The 19,978-nt window shown below is 42.2% G+C and overlaps 1 protein-coding gene across 5 annotated transcripts in view; it reads left to right on the top strand.

Moving 5' to 3' along the window:
* The first annotated feature begins 5,805 nt into the window (after positions 1 to 5,805).
* The window catches only part of PCGF3 (polycomb group ring finger 3), a 129,940-nt gene continuing 115,767 nt past the window's right edge, over positions 5,806 to 19,978 (top strand). For 2 of the 5 annotated variants that reach the window (XM_043970583.1, XM_043970582.1), the window contains exon 1: positions 5,809 to 6,006. The gene's annotated coding sequence lies outside the window, so the exon portion shown is untranslated. Of the gene's footprint in view, positions 6,007 to 6,070; positions 6,166 to 19,978 lie in introns of those variants that run through there. The other 3 variants (XM_043970584.1, XM_043970579.1, XM_043970581.1) reach the window with 3 other exon arrangements.

Here is a 19,978-nt window from a genome sequence, read left to right as displayed (position 1 = left end):
GGTGATGGCAACACTGCCAAGGCCACAAGAGCTCCCAAACCCTCTTCTAGTTACACCAGTTCTCTTTTAAACAAATACTTTTAAGGCATGACCAAGTCTCTTTGTCAATGACTTTGATTGAGTCAAGGAGTTATATAGGTCCTGTTCTTTGTTGTTGTTTGTCCTTTGTTCTCAAAGAGGACAAATGACATCATGAGGTTGGTGTTTTGATTAGCTTGAGAATTGGATAGAAATAAGGCAAAGCTATGAAAAGTCTTCAGTTTCACTCTCTCCTCCAGTCATTGAAATCCAGTGGCAAGATAAAAGTCAAAATGACTGGCAATAACTCAGGATGGAGTAGGTGACCAAGGTCTTTCTAAATTAAGGTCTTTCCTAGGTCTCAGTTTGTCTGAGGTCAGGCCCATTCAGTGAGTGGAGACAAAAGATGGCTCGATTTACCATCACAAAGATATCAATCTGGAGAAGACCCTCTGGAGTTTCTGGGTAGAGAAAACAATTGCAACAAAAGGTAAACAATCAGACTGAGAGGCTTGGGCTTGGGGGCATTAGTGGTCATTCAGTGAAAGTCTGAATGATTTGGGTTTAAAGGTGTAGCTTCATTTAAAACACCTAGGACTTTTTTTTTGTTGCAGGGCAGTGGGGGTTAAGTGACTTGCCCAGGGTCACACAGCTAGTAAGTGTCAAGTGTCTGAGGCCGGATTTGAACTCAGGAACTCCTGAATCCAGGGCCGGTGCTCTATCCACTGCGCCACCTAGCCGCCCCCAACACCTAGGACTTTTAAAAAGCTTGTCTTTTCAGAGTTGTGTAACAAGAAATAAAAAATGAAAATCTTCTCCAGACAAAAAAATAAATTGTCTCAAATTAAAAAAAAAAGAAGAAAAGAAAGGAAGAAAAAAGGTCCTGTTTACACTCACGAAATCTTGGCCCTCCAACCTTCCACTTGTTATATATAGAAGTATATCTTCTTTAATGTCATTTCCACTGATAAAATCACATTCCTTTTTGATATTGAATTATCTGGCAGTGCCAAGGATTTTAGTGGTAAGAATGGCTTTTTTTTTGGTTCTTCAGTAGCTTTAGCTACTGAGGAGTTGGGGGCTGTAGCACTTGTATAAACAGACACTGTGAGAAACAAATTGTGAGAAACCCCATTAAAAAATTTCTGGGACTCAGTGTTGGAGAAGTATCAAAGGTTTTTCTTTATACATTTGAGCGTGAATGGGCCAGCTCCTTAATGGAAATGGCCAGCCAGCATGGGACTCAGGAGCCCTTTTATCTCAACTAGCTGGCCCCTCCCTTCTTCAGCTTCAATTTGCAGTCAAGACACTGGCGCCAAACGCTAGCCAATTGAAATGCAGTACAGTCAAAGGGGCAGTCCTCTAAACTCCTTCCCCACCTGACCAGCCTTGGATCTCTCCCATCATGTGATCCTGATTGCTGGGGATGGGGGGGGGGGGGGCGGAGGAGGAAAGGAGCCATTAGTAAGCACCCTTCTCCCAACTGAAATTCACCTCCCAGACATTAATTGTTCCCCAGACAACTTCAATCAGCTTTTGAGGGGGTTCCATATTTTTCCACAGATACCAAGTTGCATCTCCACAAGGGAGGAAAGATAAGATGCTATGTTGCAAAAGTGATAGATTCAAGTGATTGTTTTTGTTTGCTTGTTTTTTTTAGGATGGGAGAAACAAGGGTATGTTTGTAGGCAGCAGGGAAGGATACAGTAGATAATGTGCGATCAGAAGATGAGAGAGAGACAAAAAGAGAGAAAGAGACAGAGAGACAGAAGAGAGAAAGGATGATAGTGGGGGCAATCTGCTCAAGAAGATGGGAAGCTGGCATCAAGGTTGTCCATGGAAGGGTTTGCCTATGCAAGGAGAAGCACTGCCTCTTCACCTGAGACAGTTAAGGAGGAGATTTTGGAGGAAGATGTCTTTATGGAGACATCATCGGAGGAGAAAAGAAGAAAAAGTTCTTATTGAATGGCTTAAATTTTTTCAGTTCAGTATAATCTTAGATCCTCAGCATAGAGGATAGAGGGAGGGGTTTTTAGAGGAAGTTTGAAGAGTGGAGATTTGGAACAAAGAGAAAGATTGCTTTGTTGTTGTGAGGACCCAGTTGAGATTAGATAACACAAATTTCTAGTAGACCCACCTGAGCCTTAGTTTTATATTTTGCTTCACTCATTGGAGGAAAACATCAATTCCTTGAGGAAGAAATGAGAATGTCTTGGAGGGGTCTGTAGAAAATAGCCACCAGGATTTTAATTGGGTAATAAAAAATGGGTTGAATGAACCACAAAGGAAAAGAGGTTCCTGAGTGATAGTGGTCTGTAAATAGCAGTGTGGAAAAGAAGTATTCTTACTCATCTACCTCAACCAGAATGTATGTGAGGGGTAGGGAGGTGCAGTGGCAAGGAAGTGGTAAATTCACCTGGTAGCCTGAAGGGACTTCTCTTATTACAGGACAAGTAAAGGGTGCACTCCCATGGACCAACAGAAAATTACTCAATTCATTTACACGGGATTTTTCAGAAATTCGCATTTTCATAAAATGTGAATATTGGCCCCATTTAATGGAGGAGTTTGCTCTGTGTTTAGAGGATTTCTGAAGGTTCATACATCTAGTTAATGTCAGAGCCAGGATGTGGCACTGACACTTTGGGAAAAACTTCAACTCCAGTTCAACTGTCTGGAAAAGAAGTTGGGTTTGGAAGTGCTTCAGAAGGACAATATGGGACAACTTACAGTAGAATATTCCATTACAGTTTATTTTATTTCCTTCACAACATTCCTTGTATAGGACTCCTCTATTCACACAACTACCTGGTGCAGGATCTCATCACTTCATGCCTGGTCCCTTTTGCAATAGGCTTTAAAAAAAAAATTATCTCCTTGCCTTAAGTCTGTCTCCAGTGCAGTCTGTTCTCTATTCAGCTGACAAAGTGATCTTCCTAAAGCTATCTGACCATCTTTCTCCCTCTCCCCACCTTTATAAACTTTAAAGCTTTCCTATTACCTCCAGGATCAAATATGCAATCCTCTGTTTGACTTTAAAAGCCTTTCATAACCTAGCCAGTCTACCTTGCCAGTGTTCTTACACTTTATTCCTCTCCACATACTCAATGATCTAGTGACACTACATGTCACAAGTCACATAAGGCACTTCATCTCAACTCCATGTCTTTTTTCCCTGGCTCTTCCCCTGTGCTTGGAACTTTCTCTCTCTTTACCTTCACCTTCTAACTTCCTTCAAGGTTCAGCTTATATTCCACTTTCTGCAAGAGGCCTTTCCCAGTCCCTTCCCACAGTCAGAGTGCTTTCTTTCTAGAATTAACCTTTCATCTACTCTGTATATATCTTGCATGTATGTAGTTATTTGCAAGTCGTTCCTTGAGAGTAGGGACCATGTTGTTGTATTTTTGTCTTTCTTTGTCTCCCTAGCATTTAGTGTAATACCTGTCACATACTAAGAAACTAATAAAAGCTCACTGATTGATTGATTAGCATTTACAAAGTGTTTTGCTTACAACAACCTGTCATCATCTTCCAGTGGGACTGGTTTGATGTGGAAGGTCCATGTCAAAGGAATGCAAGGAACTAAAAAGTTTGTTAACTACCACTCTTATCCCCCATTCTCGCACTAGACACAAACTAGTCTATAAATTCTCTAGAATCCACTGGCTGTTGGAAAAAAGAAGAGGAAGAAAGAAGGGATAGATTGGATGGGGCTGACAATGTATGATAGAGAGAAGGTAGAACTACTCAATCCTTATTTTGCTTGTTTTTTTTCTGCCAAGGAGAAATGGTGGATAGGGAAATAAAACCTGAGATATACAAGCACATGGTAAGACAGCATCATGGATGCCATAGATGGGTTCAAGTCACCAGACCTAGATGAACCACATCTTACCATACTGAAGGAACCGATAGTGTGATTTCTGAGCTACTATCAATGATCTTTGAAAAAGAATAGAGAATGGGACAAGTTCTACAGGACTGGAGGAGGGCAAATGTTTAACCAGAGAAGAGCAAAGCCTGAAAATTATAGACTGGTGAGCTTTACTTTAATTCCTAACAGAATTCTAGATAAAGAGATGATTCGTGAACATTTAGAAGGGGAAGTAGTTTGTCAAGAACAGGTCATACCAGACAAACCTCATTTCCTTTTTTTTTTTTTTTTGACAGGATACTAAACTGGTAGATCAGGGAATGCTGCAGTCATAATTTGCCTAGATTTCAGGGAAACATCTGACAGTCTCTCATGCTATGTTTGTGGAAGATAGAGAGATATAGTCTAGATAATTATATCACTAGAAGGATTCAGAATAAGTTGAATGGCCAGTTATAAAAGAATAGGCATTAGTGGGTTGAAAACTACTGGGAGGAAGCTCTCTAATGAAGCACTTCAGAGATCTGTTCTTGGCCCTATACTGTTTAACAGTTTTATCAACCAGAAAGGAACAGCTGGTATGCTTTTCAAATGTATAGAAAATACAAAGCTGGACAGTTTTGCTACCACATTTGGTGAGAATGTTAAGCTCCACAAAGTTCTTGGTAGCTTAGAATGATGAGCAGAATAATTAAAAAAAACCCCAACATAATTTAATAGAGATAAATGTAAAGTCCCATACTTGGGTTCAAAGAATCAATTGCTCAAGTACAAGGTTGAGAGATGTGACTAGCCAATCTTTTATGTGGAAAAAAGATAAGGGAGTTTTAGTGCACCATAAGCTCAAGGAGACAAAACATGGCAGCTAAAAAAGCTAAACTGGCATTAAGAAGTAGTAAGAAGTGATGATATGTGGGATATTACATTTATTTTGGGGTGCTCCATTTCATGAAGGCCATTTTCAACTTGAAGTACCGTCCAGAGGACGATGGTCTGATGCTCAGGAGACTGGAGATCATACTATCTAAGGGTAAGAAGACTGGTTGAAGCAACTGCAGATGTTTAGCCTAGAGAAAGGCCTGCTCTCTGTTCCCAAGTATTTTAAGGGTTGTCATCTGAGAGGGTCATACATTCTTAAAGGTGCTTTTTAAGAGTAGGTACATTTGTATATTTATTCCCAGGGCTTGCACTTGGACAGTTGCTGCCTTCCTCCCTCCCTTCTGCTTGGCCCAGAAGGGAGAACCTGGAGCGATGGGTGGGAGTCCCAGAGAGGCAGGTGTCACCTTGATGTAAAGAACTTGCTCCACCCTTCAACACTTAGGAAGATGAGTTGGTTGCCTCAGGAGGGAGTGGGTTCTGGCCTGGTAAAGATCTTCGAGTTGAGGCTAGATGACCACTTGTTGGGGATGCTTGGGGGTGGGGTGGGAAACGCTATACAGGTACCAGCTGACCAATTAAGAACCTCCCAGCTCAGAGTCTGTGATTCTACAAAGCGTCAAACTGGTCCCTTCGGGCTCAGACATAGTTTCGACCCTCGGTGGGGCGTGGGTGGTGTTGGTGTATTTTTAGCCTTTCCATCCCAAAGCCCCCACATCTTTCATTCCAACCCCCAAACATCAAGCGGGTGCCCCCAGGGCTCTAGCCTTGGATCAGGGGCTGGGGCGAGGGTCGCTCCGAAGGGTCCCCAGGCTCCGGGGCTGGGAAGGCAGGCAGCGGTCCCACCCCTAGAGATAGTCTCCACGCCCAGCCAGGTGACCCAGCCGTCTTTCGGCCGAGCCCAGGGACTTCCTGGGCCGCGCCGGCGCCGTCGCCCCCGCCCCCGCCCCCTCCCTCGCGGCCAGCCCTCCTCAGTTCGCTCGACTCCGTCGTCGCCCCCGCGTGCTGAGGGGCGGGGGGAGCCCCGGGTGCCGGGCCGGAGCAGTGCGCATGCTCGGAGCGCGGCGCCCCCGACTCCTCGCTCGGCTGGGCTCGGGCATTTCCGCCTCTTTGTTTTAAACTCCGGACGGATTTTTTTTCCTCCTTTTCGGGGGTACCCGGAGGGAGCGGCGCCCCCTCCCCCTCTCCCCCTCCCCGCGCGGCCCCCGCGCGCGGCCCCGCCGATCGGCGACTCGCAGGTCAGTCAGTGCGCCGGCCCCTCGGGCCCTCCGACCGCGGCCCCCTTGGGCCCCCACCGCCCCCGGCCCGGCTCCCTCCTCGGGGCCACGCTCCCTCAGACCCCGGGCTCGGGCTCCCGCCCCTGCCCGTACTCCTCCATCTCGGCAGCCGGGGGCTCGGTGCGTGGGGCCCGGGCGGGGAGGGCCCCCGTCCGTCCGCCCGGCCCCCCAACCCCAGAGGGCCCCGCTCTCGGGCCCGGCCCTCGTCCCTTTAAATCCTCTGTCGGCGGGCCTCGCCAGCCTTCCCAGGCCTGATCGGCCTCTGCCTCCCCCGCCGCCCCGGCCTTCTTGAGGCCCCCAGGGCTGCCCTCGCCGGCGAGGCCCTGGGGGCCCGAGGGGCCGGCCGGGCTTGGCCCTGCCCGCGCGGCTCAACTTTGTTGGGCTGCAGCTGCAGCTTCTCAAGGACGCGCTGGGGTGGGAGTATATGTGTGTGTGTGTGGGGGGGGGGGTTGGTGGTGACTGTGTGAGAAGTGTGTGTGTGTGTGTGTGTGTGTGTGTGTGTTTGCATGTGGGGGCACCCTCCTCGACTTGGCCGGCGTTTTGTCTTCTCCGTGGCACTGAAATCTACCAAGGAGTAGCAGGACCCCGAACTGGGGGTGGGGGTGGGGGGAGTGGTAGGTAGGGAGGGTGGGGAAATGGGTGGAGAAGAGACCCTGTAGTGGGGTGTGGGGGGTAAAGGACCGAGTAGGTTAGGAACCGAATCTGCCCCTTTTTCAAAGATAGAGGATGGTCCCAGTGCCCAGACCCGAGGGTGTGGGGTAGTGTAGACTCATTTTGGGGGTTACAGTTTTGAAGTAAAAATTAGCCTGATGGGGAAAGATGGAGCTCTCCAGGGTATGTGGGTAGATGAGGGAGCTTTCTTTCCCCAAGCCCCCCCCCCCCATGGGAGGATATTTAAGGATTATAGGTGGGGGCCGGGGTGCTTGATTCCTGCCACCCCCTCCCCCCCCAAAAAAACCCTTAGAATTTAACAGAATGTTTACCCCTTTGTTTAGGATGCTTAGGGAACAGGTAGTAAAATCCTTGGCGGGGGGGGGGGCGACCGTTATTCGGGTTAATTTTGATCCTTGATTTGTGGAAGAATTAAGACCACAAAGGCTGGTGGGATCTGTCTCTTGGCTTCATGATATGGCTTGGAGCTTTAGAAAGACTCTGAAAGTGTCAGGTGTTTGGAAGAGTGGGTTATATAGGTGGCCAAACTGACTGATGGTGAGGAAACCTGATAAGAAAAGTTGGGGGTTGATGCTTGGAGCCATATAGGATGACGGGAAGATCTGTCTGCCCAAAAGTCTTCACATTTTCTTGTGGAGAAATAATTTTTTCAGATTCTCGGGTAATCTTTTTACAGGAACAGAACTCAGATCTGAACTGTGTGCCCTGTAGGTATTTAAATAGTTTAGGAAAATTGATTCTTGTAGCTTGACTTCATAAGATTCAGAACTTTTTGTACATGTTTGTATTTTTGGTTTATTTTTATAGCATCTTTTTAAATTTTACTTTTGTTTGATCTTTGCTTAATTGCCATTAGGTAAAAAGAAATAGGTCTTCTAACTTGATTTTTTGACAGTGACTACACTTTTTAATTAAATTAGCCACCCTGCCTCAGTTTTTTGTTTTCTTCTGATTTAAGGGTTGAGAGTATACTTTGAAAATTTTCACCTAGTACAATACCTTTTACCCACTTTGTGTTGACATTAATATGTCATAGCACCCATTAAATTTGCCCATAGATTTCATTTTGTTCTTCCACTGTAATACTGGAAGGTTTGACACACTATTTGTGAATGGGAAGCTCCACCCGCCCCCCCCCCCCCATCTCCAAGTTAGCATAGGATCATAGATAAAAATTTGGATGTGGAAGGGATCCTAGAAGTTATCTAGCCTAGTCCCCTCATTTTATAGATGAAGGCATCTGAGACTCAGAGGACAAAATGACTTGCTACTGAAAGTTGGGTGGTCTTGACCACACCTCTATTTACTGTGCCATAGTGCCTACAATGATGTATAGTTTTATTTTGTAAGATTTTAATGTATTTTAGAAAATATACAGTAAAACGTAAACTGATTAGGTAATTAGCACCATGCCAGTTTGGTAGGTACTTTATATATGATGTAGTAACTTCAGGTTTAGAAACTAGTCACCCCCCATCCCCCACCCCCACCGCCATATAAGAGAAAAGGATCAGAACTATGTAATTTATTTCCATCTGATGATTTTGTTCTGATCCTGTTAAACTAAAATCTAATTCCAACTCTGCTACAAAGTTCTCTTCTGATTTAATTTGATCAGGTTGCAAACTCTGGCAGGTCCTGTTAGTGCCCACAGGCACCTCAAACACATGTTGAAAACCAAGCTCATTATTTTTCTTCTTAAAACTGTTTCTCCTTCTTGACTTCATTGTTTCTGTTTGAGGCACATCCTTTCACCTAGTTTCCCATGTTGCTAACCTTGATCTTGTCTTTGATTCTTCTTTCTTCCTTACTTTTCTTATCCAATCATTTGTTAAATCCTGTGGATTCTGCCTTTGAAAATCTCTGGCTTCCATTCCTTTTTCTGGTTATCTACTCAACATTGTTGCATTTGTCTTCTTGCTGGTCTTCTGCTTCTACTCTTCTTGTCTTGACCCTCCTTCACCCCACCCCAAAATCATTCTGTGTGTGCTCACCCCTTTGCTCAGAAATCTTCAGTGATTTAGTATGCCCTAGTGAGTATAATTTAGGCTCCTCTGTGTCAGTCATAGCCGTCCAAAACCTCTAGGGTATTTATCCACCAAGTCTTAAGTTCAAGCCAAATTAGACTATTCTTCTTCTAGAACAACTCTGTACTCTGCCTGTGCTCAGTGTTTCCTATTTTTGGAATATCATTCCTTTTCCCTTCTCACCTCTAGACTTCCTGCCAGTCAGTTAAAACCTAAATCAAATGTCTCTCCTATGAAGCCTTCCTTCATTTGTTATATTTCTAACACCTAGCATAGTTTTTGGAACATAGTAGGTGTTTAATAAATAAATGCTTATTGATCAATATGAAGAGCCGTACCAGTGAAATCATGACTTAAACTATTACTGTCTATGGTCCAAAGACCATGTAGCTTAGCAAAGTTTGGAAAGGTTGCTTACCAGAAGATTGGCCATCACTTATAAAGACAAGTTTACTAAAGTGTGGTGGGGGTTGGAGGTGGCTGAAATCTTTTGGAAGAAGATTGTTTTAAGTCTTGAAATAATAGTAATGATCCTTACCAAAAAAGTTTGTCTCTAAAATATATAAGGGAGGAACTTGTTGCCTAGCATTTGAGAATTCAAGTTCTTGAAAAGTAAATATACCCTAAAAAAACCCTTTAAGAATATGGATTAGACCTGTGATTTCATTGGTATAGGGAACTCCTAGGTCCTTTACCAGTGCAGATCGATACTTTGTCTGTAATTTATAATCTTAGAGAGTTTCTCAGGGTTGTACAGGCAGTATCTGTTAGAGGTGGGATCTCAATCCAAGGTTTCCTGGCTTCTGGCTTGGTATGCTATGGCAGTGCTACCACATTGCTTATCATAGCTTAAACAAAACTTAAGAAATGGGTTATAGACATAAAAAAAAAAGCTTTGCTTAAGTGATTTTGTGACTTGGTGACATGCAGTGTTGCTCCCTATTGAGTTGTCCCTCATGCATGAGGGATCATAGTGACTGATTAGTCTCATCCTACTCTTTGTGGGCTCTTTCCAGTTTTGTTTTGAGGGAGAATTTGTTGTAGATTTTAGACTTTCCTCTCTTGCTAGGACTCTTTTCTCTCTGGCTACTGGAACCATACTTGTGAAATTTTCTGGGACACTTGTGTGTGTGGGGAACAGACTGACAGAGGGGGGAAGTATGCATATTGGGCACCATGTGTTTCCCTGTGGTTAAACCTACAACCTTTTGTATAGTGTTCAAAAGACCATCTTCATTTTGTGTAACTGACAATAAGCCTCATGCAGTCTTGGGGAGGAGATTCCCTTGTGTTTCAGGATCTTGTTAGGGCATTCCTAATACTCTCCAAAGTGACAAGAATTCCCTTTTGGCCTCATTTTCCTTAAAGAACTGATCAGAACCCTACCCCATTTTAGGTACTTAAGTTGGGATTCTCTGACCAGGGTGAGTGTGAACTTTAACTTATGGGACCTTTGTTGTTCCCCAGCTAGTATTTCAAGGATTGGATTGAATCATTTTCTTTAATTTGGGTTCCCTTATAAAATGTGTTTGTTAAATATAGATAACTGGTTGTGTGTTTCATTATATTTTATTTGGATCCCTACTTTTTAATTGTTATCTAAGTAACTGAATAATAGGACTGAGTTTAAGATCAAAATTTAAACATTCTTCTAGAACTGAAATATCTGAGTCCTATAAGTTAATATTTTACTCTTATATTTTATTTTTTTGGTGAGGCAATTGGGGTTAAGTCACTTGCCCAGGGTCACACAGCTAGTAAGGGTTAAGTGTTTGAGGCCGGATCTGAATTCAGGCCCTCCTGACTCCAGGGTTGGTGCTCTATCCACTGCGCCACCTAGCTGCCCCTACTCTTATATTTTAAAACATAGGAGTCTTAAAAAACATTAACCTTAAAAATACCCCTTCTGTTGAACATTTTTGTTTCTTAAGGTTGAATAAGAAAGACAAAGGAATTGCTAAACATATAAAAGCAAATAGTTGATCTGTAAATGATGTTTTTGGTAAATTCTGGTGAAGCTGGAGATTAAGATGTCATATTTCCATGGATGTACATTCTTCAGGTAGGCCCATTATTAGGCAGTGCTGCATTTAAAGATAATCTATGATATTTTAATGAATTCTGGGGGTTTAGGAGCAATAATTTTGGGAAGGATGTTCTCATTGGAATTTTTATTGGTGAACTCACTGAAACCTGTTCTGTAAAAACACAGATAATTGAAAAGTGGCTAATAGTGCTCTTCAAGAACCCTTAGTTTTGATTGTTTTGTCCTAGGCATTAAAAGGTATAGAATAAAAAACCCAGTTATTTCAGAGTTGTTAAATATGTGTGCATCCATATATGTGTGAGATGCATATACACACATATACACATTATCCATACAGTTAATTCTTGATTTTTCTTCTTAGGGGGATGTGGAGAGGAAAAACAGTGTTAAACTTTTAACCATTTTACAGTGTTTTCTTTGCTGAGACAGGGAAGGCCTGTGAAACTTCCTAGTCAATCTTTTTTTTTTTTTTTTTTTTTGGTGAGGCAGTTGGGGTTAAGTGACTTGCCCAGGGTCACACAGCTAGTAAGTGTCAAGTGTCTGAGGCCAGATTTGAACTCAGGTCCTCCTGAATCCAGGGCCAGTGCTCTATCCACTGCGCCACCTACCTGCCCCCCCAGTCAATCTTGATACTCATAGCAGAGCTGGTAAAAGGTGTACTGTGGTAGGACATTAATACCCTTAAACAAAATTATGTTTTTGCTCTCCTTAATAGACATTCTATTTGTTTATGCATTTTCTGTGAATTTAAGTTACTACTTAATAAACAGCTCCCTCTACCATAGCTATTCAGCAGTTATATATTTATTAGCTTCATATTTTTTCTGCACATATACTTATTGTCTGTCTTCCATTAGAATGTAAGTTTATGGTGAATAGGGATGATTTCATGTTTTGTACTTACATTTCTAGCTAGGTGGTGTTGTGGATAATGTGCCGGGTCTGCAGTTAGGAAGACCTTAGTTCAAATCCAGCCTTAGACACTTATTGTGTGCCTGGGCAAGTCATTTAATCCCGTTTGCCTCAGTTTCTCATGTGTCAAATGATGGCAAACTACTCCAGTATCTCTGCCAAGAAAACCCCAAATGGGGTCATGGAGAGTCAGACCGGACTGAAACCATTGAACGACCACAGCACAATGCCTTGAACAAAGTAGATACTTAATACTTATGATTAATTGACCTAGGGCTAATTTTTTTCTTCCCCATTTGTAGAATATGAAAAATCATACCTCTTCTGTCTGTCTTGCAGGATCCTTATGAAGGTCCATTGAATGAATTTAAGTGCAGTATTTTGCTTTATGCAAATCTACAGTAAGCTAATCAAAATCAAGTCAGTCAAAAGGTATTTGCTCCATACCAAGCACTGAGCTAAGTGCTGGAGATGCAAAGAAAGTAAAAATCAGTCTTTGCCCTCAAGGAATTCACTACCTGGAGAGGGAGGACAACATGCAAACAACTGTATCTAAACAGATTCAGTTTGGAGATCTTTTCAGAGGGAAGACACATTAATTAAGGAAGACTGGAAAAGGTTTCTTGTGGAAGGTGGGATTTTAGCTGAACTGTGAGGAAGGTCAGGAGGCAGAGGTTAGGGAGAAAGTTTCAGGCATGTTGCCGGTGAAAATGCACTGAGTCAGGAAATAGTGTGTTGTATTTGGGAAACATCCAGGTAGACAGAGTCACTAGATGAGAGTTCTAGAATACTAGGAAGGTAGAAACAGGTTATGAAGGCTTAAAAGCCAAACAGAATTTCTTGTTTGGTCCAGGAAGTAAAAGTGAGCCACCACTTTATTGAGTAGGGAGGTAATATGGTCATATCTGTGGCTGACTGACTGCAGTGGGGAGAGATTCGAAGCAGGGAGGCTAAACAGCAGGCTCTTGCAGTAGGGCTTACACTAGAGTGGTGGTAGTGTCAGAGGAGAGAAGGGGGTGTATAGGAGAAATGTTGACAAGGTAGAGTCAACAAAATCTGGCAACTGATTGCATGTGGGGAGTGTGAATGAGAAATTGAGGATGACAGGTTGTGAGCCTAGGTGACTGGAAGGCTGATGGTACTCTTGACAGTAATAGTGAAGTTAGGAAGGAGAGGATATGGGGGAAAGGTAAGGAATTTTGGACATAATTGAGTTTAAGATGTCTATGGGACATCCATTTGGAGATGGGAGACTGAAGGTCAGGAGAGAGATCAGGGCTAGATAAACAGATCTAGGAATCATATGCATAGAGATAATAATTAAATTCATGGGAGCTGATGAGGTGCCAAGTGAAATTGTATAGAGGAAAAAGAGAAGAGAGCCCAGGACAGAGTCTTGGGGAAACATCCATGTTTAATGAATGTGACCTGGATGAAGATCTAACAAAGGAGAATGAGAAGGAATGGTTAGACCAGCAGGAGGAGAGCCAGGAGAGAATAGTGTCTTGCAAACCTAGAGAGAAGAGAGAGTTGAGAAGAAGATGAACAACTATCAAATTGCAGAGAGGCCATTAGATTTGGCAGTTGAGAGAATATTAGTAATTTTGAAGGGAGCAATTTCAGCCTAATTATGAAGCCTGCATCCAGGTTGCAGAGAGTTAAGAAGATGAGAGGAAAGGCAGTAGAGAAATCAGTTGTTAATACCCTTTTCAAGGAAGGGATGGACTGATCAAGCAAAGCGAGGACTTTTTGAAGATGTTGGAAACATCGGCATGTTTTGTAGGCAGCAGGGAAATATCCAGTAGAGGGAGAAATTGAAAATAAGTCAGACTTTGGATGATAGAGGGGGCAATCTACTAGAGAAGATGGGATGGAATGAGATTGTGTAGATCCCATTTTGTAGAGGGCTTTGCCTTGGCATGGAGAAGGGCTACCTCTACATCTGAGACAGGAATAAAGGAATCGATATTGGGGGAAGGCATATGAGTAATGAGATGAGGGAGCTCTGGGAGAATGGCTTAGTTTTTTTCATTGAAATTTATGAGTTAGGGCTCTCATCTAAGATTGAAGAAGATTTAAGAAGAGCCACTGTGGTGAATGGGACAAGTAAAAGTGAGGACCCAGCTAGTTGAGATTAGTGGCTCCAGTTGGCATGGTTTTAGTGATTTTTCTCCAGCTTCATTTAGAAGAGTAGGCAAAGGCAGAGGATGGTAGAAATAATTCAAGACTAGGCATGACATGGCAAGATTGATAATAGAATAAGGGGGCAAAGGACTTAACCAGAATATAGTGTAGAGTTGAAATGATTCACCAAGGGGTCAGGATAGAAAAGAGAAGAGTTTAGACAGCGAAAGAGCTGAATGATGGAGTTATTGGAAATCATATTGAGATGGAAGCATGGGGTTAGGTGATATAAGGCAGAGGGAGAGGTGGGATGAGAAAAATTTAAGGCAGAGTTTTAAAAGGTAAAAGTGATGTTGGCTAGTAAGGTGGAATTTCCTTTTTAGATTGACAGAACCATGTTAAGCCACCATGGCTTGTGGTTTGCTTCATCCAAATTAGGATCTGCTTGAAAGCCCCATTGCAGTTATCCTATGATGACAAAATTGACCTCTAAATTTTCTTTCAACTTGTATTGTTAATCCTAGTTACTATCTTACTACTCATAGTTTTGCTATTAATCTAGTTATAAAGGAACTAATATGGTAGATTAGGTATGGGCAGTGTACCAGTACTTATATATATCATTTTAAGAAATATCTTTTGAGGAGGTAGAGCCAAAATGACAGGGTCATAGAAAGCAGTATGGCCAGACTTCCTTCCTTAAAACTAAACAGATCTAGAAAAGGCGCCAGACTGAATTCTGATGGGGAAATCTAGAAAAAAAATCACAGTAAGTCATTTGTCCAGTCAACCTGGGCATAGGAAGACAGAGAGGTCTTTGGTTGGGTTTTTTTTTTTCCATATAAATATTTTATTATTTTCCAGTTACATGTAGAGATAGTTTTCAACATTTTTTTTAATAAGATTTCTACTTTCAGATTTTTCTCCCTCCCTCACTTCCCTCCCCAAGACAACAAATAGATATAGGTTATACATGTACAATCACATTAAACATATTTCTGCATTAGTCATGTTATGAGAGAAGAATCAGAGCAAAAAGGCAAAACCTCAAAAAAGAAAAACAACAAAAACAAGAGAAATAGTATGATTCAATCTGCATCCAGATTCAACAGTTCTTTTTTTTCTGGATTTGGAGAGCCTTTTCCATCATGAGTCCTTTGGAACCATCTTGGACCATTGTATTGCTGAGAAGAATCAAGTCTATCACAGTTGATCAACACGCAATGTTGTTGATACTGTGTACAATGTTCTCCTGGTTCTGCTCATCTCACTCAGCATCAGTTCATGCAAGTCCTTCCAGGTTTCTCTGAAATCTGCCTGCTCATCCTTTCTTACAGCACAATAGTATTCCATTCCATTCATATACCCAGCTTGTTCAGCCATTCCCCAGTTGATGGGCAGCTCCTCAATTTCCAGTTCCTTGCCACCATAAAAAGAGCAGCTATGAATATTTTTGTACGTGCGGGTCCTTTTCCTTTCCTTTTTTTTTTTTTGGTGAGGCAGTTGGGGTTAAGTGACTTGCCCAGGGTCACACAGCTAGTAACTGTCAAGTGTCTGAGGTCGGATTTGATCTTAGGTCCTCCTGAATCCAGGGCCGGTGCTCTATCCACTGCGCCACCTAGCTGCCCCTCCTTTTCCTTTTTTTATGATCTCTATGGGGAAAAGACCTAACAGTGGTATTGCTGGGTCAAAGGGTATTCAAAGCTTTATAGCCCTTTGGACATAGTTCCAAACTGCTCTCCAGAATGGTTGGATCAGTTCACAGCTCCACCAACAATACATTGGTGTTCCAATTTTTCCACAGCTTCTCCAACATTTATTATTTTCCTTTTTTGTCATTTTAGCCAATCTGATAGGTGTCAGGTGGTACCTCGGAGTTGTTTTAATTTGCATCTCTCTAATCAATAGTGATTTAGATCATTTTTTCATATGGCAATAGCTTAGATTTCTTCATCAGAAAACTGCCTGTTCATATCCTTTGACCATTTCTCAATTGGGGAATGACTTGGATTCTTATAAATTTGATGTAGTTCTCGATATATTTTACAGATGAGGCCTTTATCAGAAGTACTGGCTATAAGAATGGTTTCCTACTTTTCTGTCTCCCTTCTAATTTTGGATGCATTGCTTCTCTTTGTACAAAACCTTTTTAATTTAATGTAATCAAAATCATCCATTTTGCATTTCATACTATTCTCTATCTCTTGTTTGGTCATAAACTGTTCTCCTTTCCAAAGATCTGAGAGGTCAACCATTTCTTCCTCTCCTAATTTACCTATGGTATCACCTTTTATGTCTAAATCATATACCCATTTTGACTTTATTTTAGTATAAGGTGTAAGATGAAGGTCTATGCCTAGTTTCTGCCATACTCTCTTTTTTGACAGAGAGGTCTTTGGACATTGATTAGATAGACCAGGAGCAGAAAGAGCACACCAGTGTCCCAGAGAAAGAGCATATGTCAGATCCACACTGAGGGCACCATGATGGTGACAGGTACCAAGTGGCAGCTCTACTGTCCAGTTCTGGATCATAGATTCAGGATAAATTGAAAAAGTGGTATTTGTTTTTGTGTTTTGTTTTTTGGTATCTCTAGCACTTAGCACAGTACCACACATAGCAGGCACTTAATGAATGTTTATTGACTGATTGAATAGGGAATAAGTCAAATGAAGTCCTCTTCCTGGTATCATTTTTATTTGTCAATTTGAGTGGCTATGAACCTTTGTATGGATTATGGGGGGTTGGGGAGTTTAAAACAATCTGCTTATGTTATAGAGGCAGCTAGGTGGCTGTGGATAGAGGGCTGGTCCATTAGTCAGAGGACCTGGGTTGGCTTCAGATGCTGCCTTTGTGACCCTGTGGCAAGTCCCTTAACCCTGTTTGCCTCACTTTCTTAATTTGTAAAATGAACTGGAGAAGGAAATGGAAAACCACTCCGATATCTTTGCTGAGAAAACCCCTGTGAGAAAATAATAATTGTTAGTAATTATTTTCTCTGGGGGACCCAGGGACCCAGTTCTAGCCTTTCCCCCAACTCCACCTTATAAGGTTCTGTCCAGGAGACTAAACTCAGGGCCTAATTCTGGGAAGGGCAAGCCCAAGGCCCATGAATTGAGGGGATTAAGCCACACTTATATGAATATGAATGTGCCTTTGCCCCTCAGGGGGTCTGTCTCCCTTTAGACCCTGATGTTATCAGGTGGAGCTCATTTTAATAAGGACTACTCTAAAGTTAAGTCAGCCAATGGAATTGAATGATGCTAGCCAATTAGTTGATCAGTAAGGAGTCATCTCTATTGAAAAAGACCTCTCTAGGGGCTTGCTCTCTTCTTCTTCTTCTTCCTGGGACTCTCCACACCCTTTCCTCTTGGCTCAATACACTGGGTATGTAATTTTTTTTCTTTTTGGGACAATGAGGGTTACATATACAACTAGTATATGTAATTGTTTAGGCCTGTAAGCCTGTGACTAGTGGGGAAGTTAGGGATTCAGCGTGGTGAATACTTTAATAATATGTGATATTAATTAATAATACATGCTTACTGCCAAAACTGTTGCAATAGCCATTAGTTTATAAATAGCAATATTTTGGAAAACCCAGCTTAGCCCCCCAATAATTTAGATAACAAAACTCTAAATGGGATCACAGAGTTGGCTACAACTGAAATGACTGAGCAATGACAAACCCAGAAGGGGACCTGCACAGTGTACCAAGAAAGGAGGAAGTTTGGAAGGAAGCAGCAGTAGTAGTGGTGTGGCTCAGACCTCCGGAACAGAGCTGGGTCTCAGTTCTAGTACCCAGTTCAGCATGCAGAGGAATAACCAGGGTAATAATCCCAGACCAAAGACAATTCTCTACATTTTGAACCAACAGAATTTTCTAGCTGGCTGATAGAGGCTGAATCCAGCACCATTCTACTGTTGACCCAGATCAGGAATGTGCAGAGCTTAGACTGGGGGTGGGTAGCAAATAAACTTTGCCTCAGATTAGACTACTTTGGGAGCACCGAAAGCTTGCAGAGCCCCAGGCTGTCCCTGAGACCCTGGAATAACACAACAGTACCCTAAGAAAGGAGCCATGGGACTAGCCCAGAGCTTTGCTCCAGAAGTGCTGCAGAGCTGAGCCCCAACATCTGGAAAAATGAGCAAACAAAAAAGAATCCCACCATGCGGATATTATGGTGTCAGGGAAGCCCAGGATACAAATTCAGAAGAGAATGACTTAAAAAACATTTATATGCAGAGCTTCAGAGAAAATGAGTTGGACAAAAACTCAGCTAGAATGCCTAGAAGAGATGAAGCAAGAGTAAAAAAAATGTATAAATGGCATGAGAACATTTGAGGAAAAATTGAAAAAAAAATGAGAACTATGGAAGAAAGAATTGGTACAGAAATTAAGTTTGTCACAAGAGGTACAAAACCTTACTAACAATACAAATAAGCCAAATAGAAGACAATGGCTCCAGGAGGCAATGAGAAATATTGAAAGTCAAAAGACTGGAGATATAAAAGATAATTTAAGATACCTCATAACTAACAAAACTGACCTAGAAAACAGATCAAGGAGACAAAAAATTAAGGAATCATTGCGCTGTCTGAATGCTGTGACCAAATAAAGACTAGATTTTCTGTTTCTACAATTTTTTTTCCCCTAGAAATTTTTTTTTTTTTGGGTGAGGCAATTGGGGTTAAGTGACTTGCCCAGGGTCACACAGCTAGTAAGTGTTAAGTGTCTGAGGCCGTATCTGAACTCAGGTCCTCCTGACTCCAGGGCCAGTGCTCTATCCACTGCGCCACCTAGCTGCCCCTCCCCTAGAAATTTTAAAGGAAAACTGTTCAAATCTTTTAGACCCAAAGTACAAAGTAGAAGTAGAAAAACTCTACTTCCGGAAAGAAACCCAAAGACTCCCAGGACATATCTAAGATCCAGAATTTCCAGATCAAAGAAAAGGCACTGAAAGCAGCTAGAAGGAAAGAAATCAAGTACTGAGGAGCCACAGTCCACAATCACATGTGATTTAGCAGCTGCCACTGTAAAGGAGGGAACTTGGAATACAATATTGGATTATTGCCACGAGTAACTTGCCTAGCAAAACTGAATATAATGCTACAGGTGCAAAATATAGATAGTTAATAAAGTAGAGACTTCCTGAGCATTCCTGATGAAAAGACAAGAGCTATGTAGAAACTTTGAAATTCAAACACAACAGTGACCAGAAGAATGAAAAGGTAAACATGAATGAATGAAGAATGTTAAAAGACCAAACAATTGCTTACATCCAAGTATGGGGAGATGATACATTATATCTCCTTTGAACCATGTCATTATCGGGTCATAGAGGAAGTCTAAGTGGACAAAACTTGGGAGTGGTTCTTTTATGATGTCTTGATGATCTTGGAGAAGAATGGAAAGAGAAGGGAAGAGGAATACACTGGGGCATGGGGGGGGCAGTGGGAAAGAAAGAAAAGTTAGAAAAAATTATAATCAGGGTGTACAAATAGACAAACAAGAAGGTGGGGGTTGGGGGAAGAGAACTTGACCCTTCAACCTCATTCTCATTTGAACTGGTTGAAAGAAGGAAGAAGGAAGAAGGAAGAAGGAAGAATAGGGGCAGCTAGGTGGTACAGTGGATAAAGCACCAGCCCTGGATTCAGGAGGACCTGAGTTCAAATCGGGCAAGTCACTTAACCCCCATTGCCCCGCAAAAAAAAAAAAAAAAAGAAAGAAAAAGAAAAATTTTTTTTAAAAAAAGGGGAAGGAAGAATAGGTACATACAGTTGAGTACAGAAATAGATTTCACTCAGTGGGGAAATAGGAAAAAGGGAGAAGGGGGAAAAGTAGAGGGAGGCTAGGTTAAGAGAGGGATTAGTTCTAAGCAATTTATGGATGTACAAAAGTATTTGTAAGCTCTTTTTGAGGTGGCAAAGAATGGGAAGAATTTTTTTTTGGGGGGGGGTGAGGCAATTGGGGTTAAGTGACTTACCCAGGATAACACAGCTAGTAAGTGTTAAGTGTCTGAGGCTGGATTTGAACTGAGGTCCTCCTGACTCCAGGGCTGGTACTGTATCCACTGTGCCACCTAGCTGGCCCAATAAATGGGAATCTTAGGTGATGCCTATAAACTGAAAATTGAATGAACAAATTATA

The sequence above is a fragment of the Dromiciops gliroides genome, chromosome 6, assembly GCF_019393635.1.
Source record: "Dromiciops gliroides isolate mDroGli1 chromosome 6, mDroGli1.pri, whole genome shotgun sequence".
Taxonomy (NCBI): domain Eukaryota; kingdom Metazoa; phylum Chordata; class Mammalia; order Microbiotheria; family Microbiotheriidae; genus Dromiciops; species Dromiciops gliroides.
The sequence above is the reverse complement of the archived record's forward strand: the minus strand, read 5'-3'. Positions and strand labels throughout refer to the sequence as shown.